Source organism: Ascaphus truei, chromosome 10 (assembly GCF_040206685.1).
Source record: "Ascaphus truei isolate aAscTru1 chromosome 10, aAscTru1.hap1, whole genome shotgun sequence".
NCBI lineage: Eukaryota > Metazoa > Chordata > Amphibia > Anura > Ascaphidae > Ascaphus > Ascaphus truei.
The window spans coordinates 6484715-6492503 of NC_134492.1; positions in this window are offsets into that span (position 1 = coordinate 6484715).

Genomic DNA, 7789 nt, shown 5'->3' on the forward strand with positions numbered 1-7789 from the left:
CGGCCTGCACAGAGCCCACACCCTGACACAGTAACCACTGCCCGGCCTGCACAGAGCCCACACCCTGACACGATAACCACTGCCAGGCCTGCACAGAGCCCACACCCTGACACAGTAACCACTGCCCGGCCTGCACAGAGCCCACACCCTGACACAGTAACCACTGCCCGGCCTGCACAGAGCCCACACCCTGACACAGTAACCACTGCCCGGCCTGCACAGAGCCCACACCCTGACACAGTAACCACTGCCCGGCCTGCACAGAGCCCACACCCTGACACAGTAACCACTGCCCGGCCTGCACAGAGCCCACACCCTGACACAGTAACCACTGCCCGGCCTGTACAGAGCCCACACCCTGACACGGTAACCACTGCCCGGCCTGCACAGAGCCCACACCCTGACACAGTAACCACTGCCCAGCCTGCACAGAGCCCACACCCTGACACAGTAACCACTGCCCGGCCTGCACAGAGCCCACACCCTGACACGGTAACCACTGCCCGGCCTGCACAGAGCCCACACCCTGACACAGTAACCACTGCCCGGCCTGCACAGAGCCCACACCCTGACACAGTAACCACTGCCCAGCCTGCACAGAGCCCACACCCTGACACAGTAACCACTGCCCGGCCTGCACAGAGCCCACACCCTGACACGGTAACCACTGCCCGGCCTGCACAGAGCCCACACCCTGACACGGTAACCACTGCCCGGCCTGCACAGAGCCCACACCCTGACACAGTAACCACTGCCCGGCCTGCACAGAGCCCACACCCTGACACAGTAACCACTGCCCGGCCTGCACAGAGCCCACACCCTGACACGGTAACCACTGCCCGGCCTGCACAGTGCCCACACCCTGACACGGTAACCACTGCCCGGCCTGCACAGAGCCCACACCCTGACACAGTAACCACTGCCCGGCCTGCACAGAGCCCACACCCTGACACAGTAACCACTGCCCGGTCTGCATGGAGATCACACCCTGACATGGTAACCACTGCCCGGCCTGCACAGAGCCCACACCCTGACACAGTAACCACTGCCCGGCCTGCACAGAGCCCACACCCTGACACAGTAACCACTGCCCGGCCTGCACAGAGCCCACACCCTGACACGGTAACCACTGCCCGGCCTGCACAGAGCCCACACCCTGACACAGTAACCACTGCCCGGCCTGCACAGAGCCCACACCCTGACACAGTAACCACTGCCCGGCCTGCACAGAGCCCACACCCTGACACGGTAACCACTGCCCGGCCTGCACAGAGCCCACACCCTGACACAGTAACCACTGCCCGGCCTGCACAGAGCCCACACCCTGACACAGTAACCACTGCCCGGCCTGCACAGAGCCCACACCCTGACACGGTAACCACTGCCCGGCGTGCACAGAGCCCACACCCTGACACAGTAACCACTGCCCGGCCTGCACAGAGCCCACACCCTGACACAGTAACCACTGCCCGGCCTGCACAGAGCCCACACCCTGACACGGTAACCACTGCCCGGCCTGCACAGAGCCCACACCCTGACACAGTAACCACTGCCCGGCCTGCACAGAGCCCACACCCTGACACAGTAACCACTGCCCGGCCTGCACAGAGCCCACACCCTGACACAGTAACCACTGCCCGGCCTGCACAGAGCCCACACCCTGACACTGTAACCACTGCCCGGCCTGCACAGAGCCCACACCCTGACACAGTAACCACTGCCCGGCCTGCACAGAGCCCACACCCTGACACAGTAACCACTGCCCGGCCTGCACAGAGCCCACACCCTGACACTGTAACCACTGCCCGGCCTGCACAGAGCCCACACCCTGACACGGTAACCACTGCCCGGCCTGCACAGAGCCCACACCCTGACACAGTAACCACTGCCCGGCCTGCACAGAGCCCACACCCTGACACGGTAACCACTGCCAGGCCTGCACAGAGCCCACACCCTGACACAGTAACCACTGCCCGGCCTGCACAGAGCCCACACCCTGACACAGTAACCACTGCCCGGCCTGCACAGAGCCCACACCCTGACACAGTAACCACTGCCCGGCCTGCACAGAGCCCACACCCTGACACAGTAACCACTGCCCGGCCTGCACAGAGCCCACACCCTGACACAGTAACCACTGCCCGGCCTGCACAGAGCCCACACCCTGACACAGTAACCACTGCCCGGCCTGTACAGAGCCCACACCCTGACACGGTAACCACTGCCCGGCCTGCACAGAGCCCACACCCTGACACAGTAACCACTGCCCAGCCTGCACAGAGCCCACACCCTGACACAGTAACCACTGCCCGGCCTGCACAGAGCCCACACCCTGACACGGTAACCACTGCCCGGCCTGCACAGAGCCCACACCCTGACACAGTAACCACTGCCCGGCCTGCACAGAGCCCACACCCTGACACAGTAACCACTGCCCAGCCTGCACAGAGCCCACACCCTGACACAGTAACCACTGCCCGGCCTGCACAGAGCCCACACCCTGACACGGTAACCACTGCCCGGCCTGCACAGAGCCCACACCCTGACACGGTAACCACTGCCCGGCCTGCACAGAGCCCACACCCTGACACAGTAACCACTGCCCGGCCTGCACAGAGCCCACACCCTGACACAGTAACCACTGCCCGGCCTGCACAGAGCCCACACCCTGACACAGTAACCACTGCCCGGCCTGCACAGAGCCCACACCCTGACACGGTAACCACTGCCCGGCCTGCACAGAGCCCACACCCTGACACACTAACCTCTGCCCGGCATGCACAGAGCCCACACCCTGACACAGTAACCACTGCCCGGCCTGCACAGAGCCCACACCCTGACACAGTAACCACTGCCCGGCCTGCACAGAGCCCACACCCTGACACAGTAACCACTGCCCGGCCTGCACAGAGCCCACACCCTGACACAGTAACCACTGCCCGGCCTGCACAGAGCCCACACCCTGACACAGTAACCACTGCCCGGCCTGCACAGAGCCCACACCCTGACACAGTAACCACTGCCCGGCCTGCACAGAGCCCACACCCTGACACGGTAACCACTGCCCGGCCTGCACAGAGCCCACACCCTGACACGGTAACCACTGCCCGGCCTGCACAGAGCCCACACCCTGACACGGTAACCACTGCCCGGCCTGCACAGAGCCCACACCCTGACACAGTAACCACTGCCCGGCCTGCACAGAGCCCACACCCTGACACAGTAACCACTGCCCGGCCTGCACAGAGCCCACACCCTGACACGGTAACCACTGCCCGGCCTGCACAGAGCCCACACCCTGACACGGTAACCACTGCCCGGCCTGCACAGAGCCCACACCCTGACACAGTAACCACTGCCCGGCCTGCACAGAGCCCACACCCTGACACAGTAACCACTGCCCGGTCTGCATGGAGATCACACCCTGACATGGTAACCACTGCCCGTCCTGCACAGAGCCCACACCCTGACACGGTAACCACTGCCCGGTCTGCACAGAGCCCACACCCTGACACAGTAACCACTGCCCGGCCTGCACAGAGCCCACACCCTGACACGGTAACCACTGCCCGGTCTGCACAGAGCCCACACACTGACACAGTAACCACTGCCCGGCCTGCACAGAGCCCACACCCTGACACGCTAAACACCCTCCGGCCTGCACAGAGCCCACACACTGACACAGTAACCACTGCCCGGCCTGCACAGAGCCCACACCCTGACACAGTAACCACTGCCCGGCCTGCACAGAGCCCACACCCTGACACAGTAACCACTGCCCGGCCTGCACAGAGCCCACACCCTGACACGGTAACCACTGCCCGGTCTGCATGGAGATCACACCCTGACATGGTAACCACTGCCCGGCCTGCATTGAGCCCACACCCTGACACAGTAACCACTGCCCGGCCTGCACAGAGCCCACACACTGACACGCTAACCACCCTCCGGCCTGCATGCATCCCGCACCCTGACACAGTAACCACTGCCCGGCCTGCACAGAGCCCACACCCTGACACAGTAACCACTGCCCGGCCTGCACAGAGCCCACACACTGACACAGTAACCACTGCCCGGCCTGCACAGAGCCCACACCCTGACACAGTTACCACTGCCCGGCCTGCACAGAGCCCACACCCTGACACAGTAACCACTGCCCGGTCTGCATGGAGATCACACCCTGACATGGTAACCACTGCCCGGCCTGCACAGAGCCCACACCCTGACACAGTAACCACTGCCCGGCCTGCACAGAGCCCACACACTGACACGCTAACCACCCTCCGGCCTGCATGCATCCCGCACCCTGACACAGTAACCACTGCCCGGCCTGCACAGAGCCCACACCCTGACACAGTAACCACTGCCCGGCCTGCACAGAGCCCACACCCTGACACAGTAACCACTGCCCGGCCTGCATGCATCCCGCACCCTGACCAAGGTAACGCCTCCTGAGTAGCTTTCAAAAGAACTATTCATCCCACGGACAGTACAAAGGACTTGGGGACATCCCTTAAGGTTGGAGGAAAGGAGATTTCACCAGTAACAAAGGAAAGGTTTCTTTACAGTAAGGGCAGTTAAAATGTGGAATTCATTACCAATGGAGACTGTGATGGCAGATACAATAGATTTGTACAAAAAAAGTTGGACATCTTTTTAGAAAGGAAAGGTATACATGGATATACCAAATAAGTAAACATGAGAATGTTGATCCAGGGAATAATGCGATTCCCAATTCTTGAAGTTAGGAAGGAATTTATTTTCCCCCTTATGAGATATTATTGGATGATATAACACTGGGGTTTTTATTTGCCTTCCTCTGGATCAATAAGGAAGTATAGATATAGGATAAAGTATCTGTTGTCTAAATTTAGCATAGGTTGAACTTGATGGACGTGTCTTTTTTCAACCTCATCTACTATGTAAAAAGATGTATTGTAATTTGAATTCCCCCAGTACGAAATCATTACAAATGGTATACTTTTCAGCATTATGTTTCAGCTATGGTGGGTCGGTCAGTAACTGAGCCACTGATTGAGCCACCTATGCTGAAGGAGGCATATCCTAAAAACCTGACCTGTTGGTGGCCCTTGAGGACAGGAGTTTGCCATTGCTGATTTAGGAGCTTGTACTGTATGTCTCACACAACATACGGTAGTTATGCTCACATTTGTACATCATTTGCTGGATACATGTCGTGTTTGCTGTGGATCGTCCCTTGCAGTGCAAATAAGACCTGCGTATTTGTCCCTCATCAAATGAGTGTCCTTTGATAAACCTGTTCTGTAAAAAGAGCAGGTCTCTAGCTGCCTGCCAGCGGTTATGATCAATAACACATACTTGTTGTAGTATCACTATAAACAACTAGCATGTGAAGACCATTTAGTGGTCTGGAACCACAGGAGAGATGGTTTACCAAATTGACGTGTCATACATTTAATCTGCTGTGCTAGTATGGAGAGGGGTAGAGTAGATGTGGATTCCTTACCACGTCACACTCTGGTATCACAATCTCAGCATTGGTAGAAGTTTGACGTGTCATACATTTAATCTGCTGTACTAGTATGGGAGGGGTAGAGTAGATGTGGATTCCTTACCACCTCCCACTCTGGTATCACAATCACAGCATTGGTAGAAGTTTCATTCCGTGCAGGGAGAACCGTTTACAATTTAGTTTTAAACCACTGATCTCTCCAAGTGCTGATTGATTCCTTGAGATATTAAAGGCCTTCAGTCTTCTTTTAGTTTCTCTTGCTAAATATTCCTGTAGGCCATAGGTGGCCAACTCCAGCCACCAAGGACAACCAACAGGTCAGGGCTTCAGGATATTCCTGCTTCGGCACAGGTGGCTCAATGAGTGGCTCAGTCATAATGGCTGGTAGTTGGTCATCCCTGCTTAAGGCTTAGGCGCCAGTGTGCGCGATGTGGTGCTTGGCGGCACTCGTTCCCCGTATCAGCGCGACCTGGTGGACTCCAGGCAACACACGACACGGGGGCGTGGCGGGGGCACGGCCATGACATCACACAGCTGGTTCATTCTCATTGGCTGATCCGTCGCCTTGACGTGGCCAATGCTCGTCCGTCGCGCCAAAAATCTTGTCTTTCGGCAAAGGCAGTCATGCATCGTGGCTTGTGCGTGCACACATCGACTTGTGCCTGCCCCGTAGAGGGCCGTACCTTGTGTGCATCGCGCGTACATTAGCATGCGCAGCCGTAGCCCCCGGGGACATGGCCTCAGAAAGTACAGACTGGGATGTTTGCAATATACTTTTACTTGGATATCTCTGGTCACTTATAACGTGATCACCAGTGATATCAAATGGATCAACTGAAAGAAAAGATTGATGCGAGATTTTGGAATGTCAGGAAAGAAACGTTCTGAAGATCTGAGACACTATACTAATGAATAAGAATATATTGTACAAAATAACCAGCGTTATGAATTCATTCATTACATTGTCCGATGACTTACATTGACAGCAAATATGTAATGCTAAATAAAATAATATTTACAGTACCAAACCTCAAGCAAAAGCAGTGACCTATAGCCAGAGTATTACTTTTATGAGCTAAATAGAAAATTAAGCAAGAATGCAAAATCTGTTGTGTTTCGTCTTGCACAGATATTTCCAGGACACCACGATTCAGTAATTAACATATAGGGACATAAAAAATAAATACGAGCTAATTGTTACAGTAATTGTTTTTGTAACTTGGTATCCATGTCAAATTCTATACAATTTGCATGCATATAGAGTGTTTCATAGTCCTATTGTTTAAAATGCTGCTTGTGATTAAGATACATTTTTCAGGAATGGGATACTGTTTGTCATTGGGTTTGAATGGGTGAACTGAAATGGGCAGGATGTAAAAGAAATGTATCATGTTTGTTGTTGATTGAATGTGATGAAGTGAAGGAGAGTGAATAATAACAATGACAAATTAAGTAATGCAGTAGATGACTTGTAAGTGAAACAACACGAGCAATGCTGACAGGTGGTTATTTAGTTACAAGATCAAAGTGGAAGCCGTGGAAAGTAGCAATGACAAGATACCAGGAAAACGATATATTTAATACCGCGCTGTGGGATGAGCGAGTAAACTTTGCGTGTATTATGTGTGCACGGTCAGTGTTCTGTGTTATCCGAAACATCACATCGGGTTGTTAACCCAATCAGCAGCTTTTAGCAGAAAACCAAATTATATCATCAATATTTTCAGCATTCTGAATTTTTTGAAATCGTAATACGTTCTTATCTGCCATTTGTTTTTTTTCCAACATTTGCAGTAATAAGAATACTCAATCAGTTGAGCCACAATAAAGCTCTACGTTATTTGAACAATGAAACATTAACTTGGAGGAAGTTCATAAGTGCAATAGAAAGTAAGATCAACCCTAAAAAGTTATTTAAGCACCTTAATAACAAAAAGTTAGAAAAGAAAATATAGGACCCTTTCAGTGTGAGATGGGCAGGCAAATTATTGGAGAAAAGGGAAAAGCAGAGGTATTAAACACATTCTTTGCCTCTGTATTTACCAGGGAAGAATCAATTGCAATAGTAGTGCCACAGGAGGAAGCCACAACCTCCATATTAACGAACAATTGGTTAACTGAGGAAGAAGTTCATAGGCAGCTTGAAAAAATTAAAGTAAATAAGGCACCTGGCCCCGATGGCATACATCCAAGAGTTCTCAAGGAGTTAAATTCAGTAATAGCCAAATCATTACATTTAATATTCAAGGACTCCTTTTCCACAGGCTCAGTACCACAAGATTGGCGTAAAGCAGA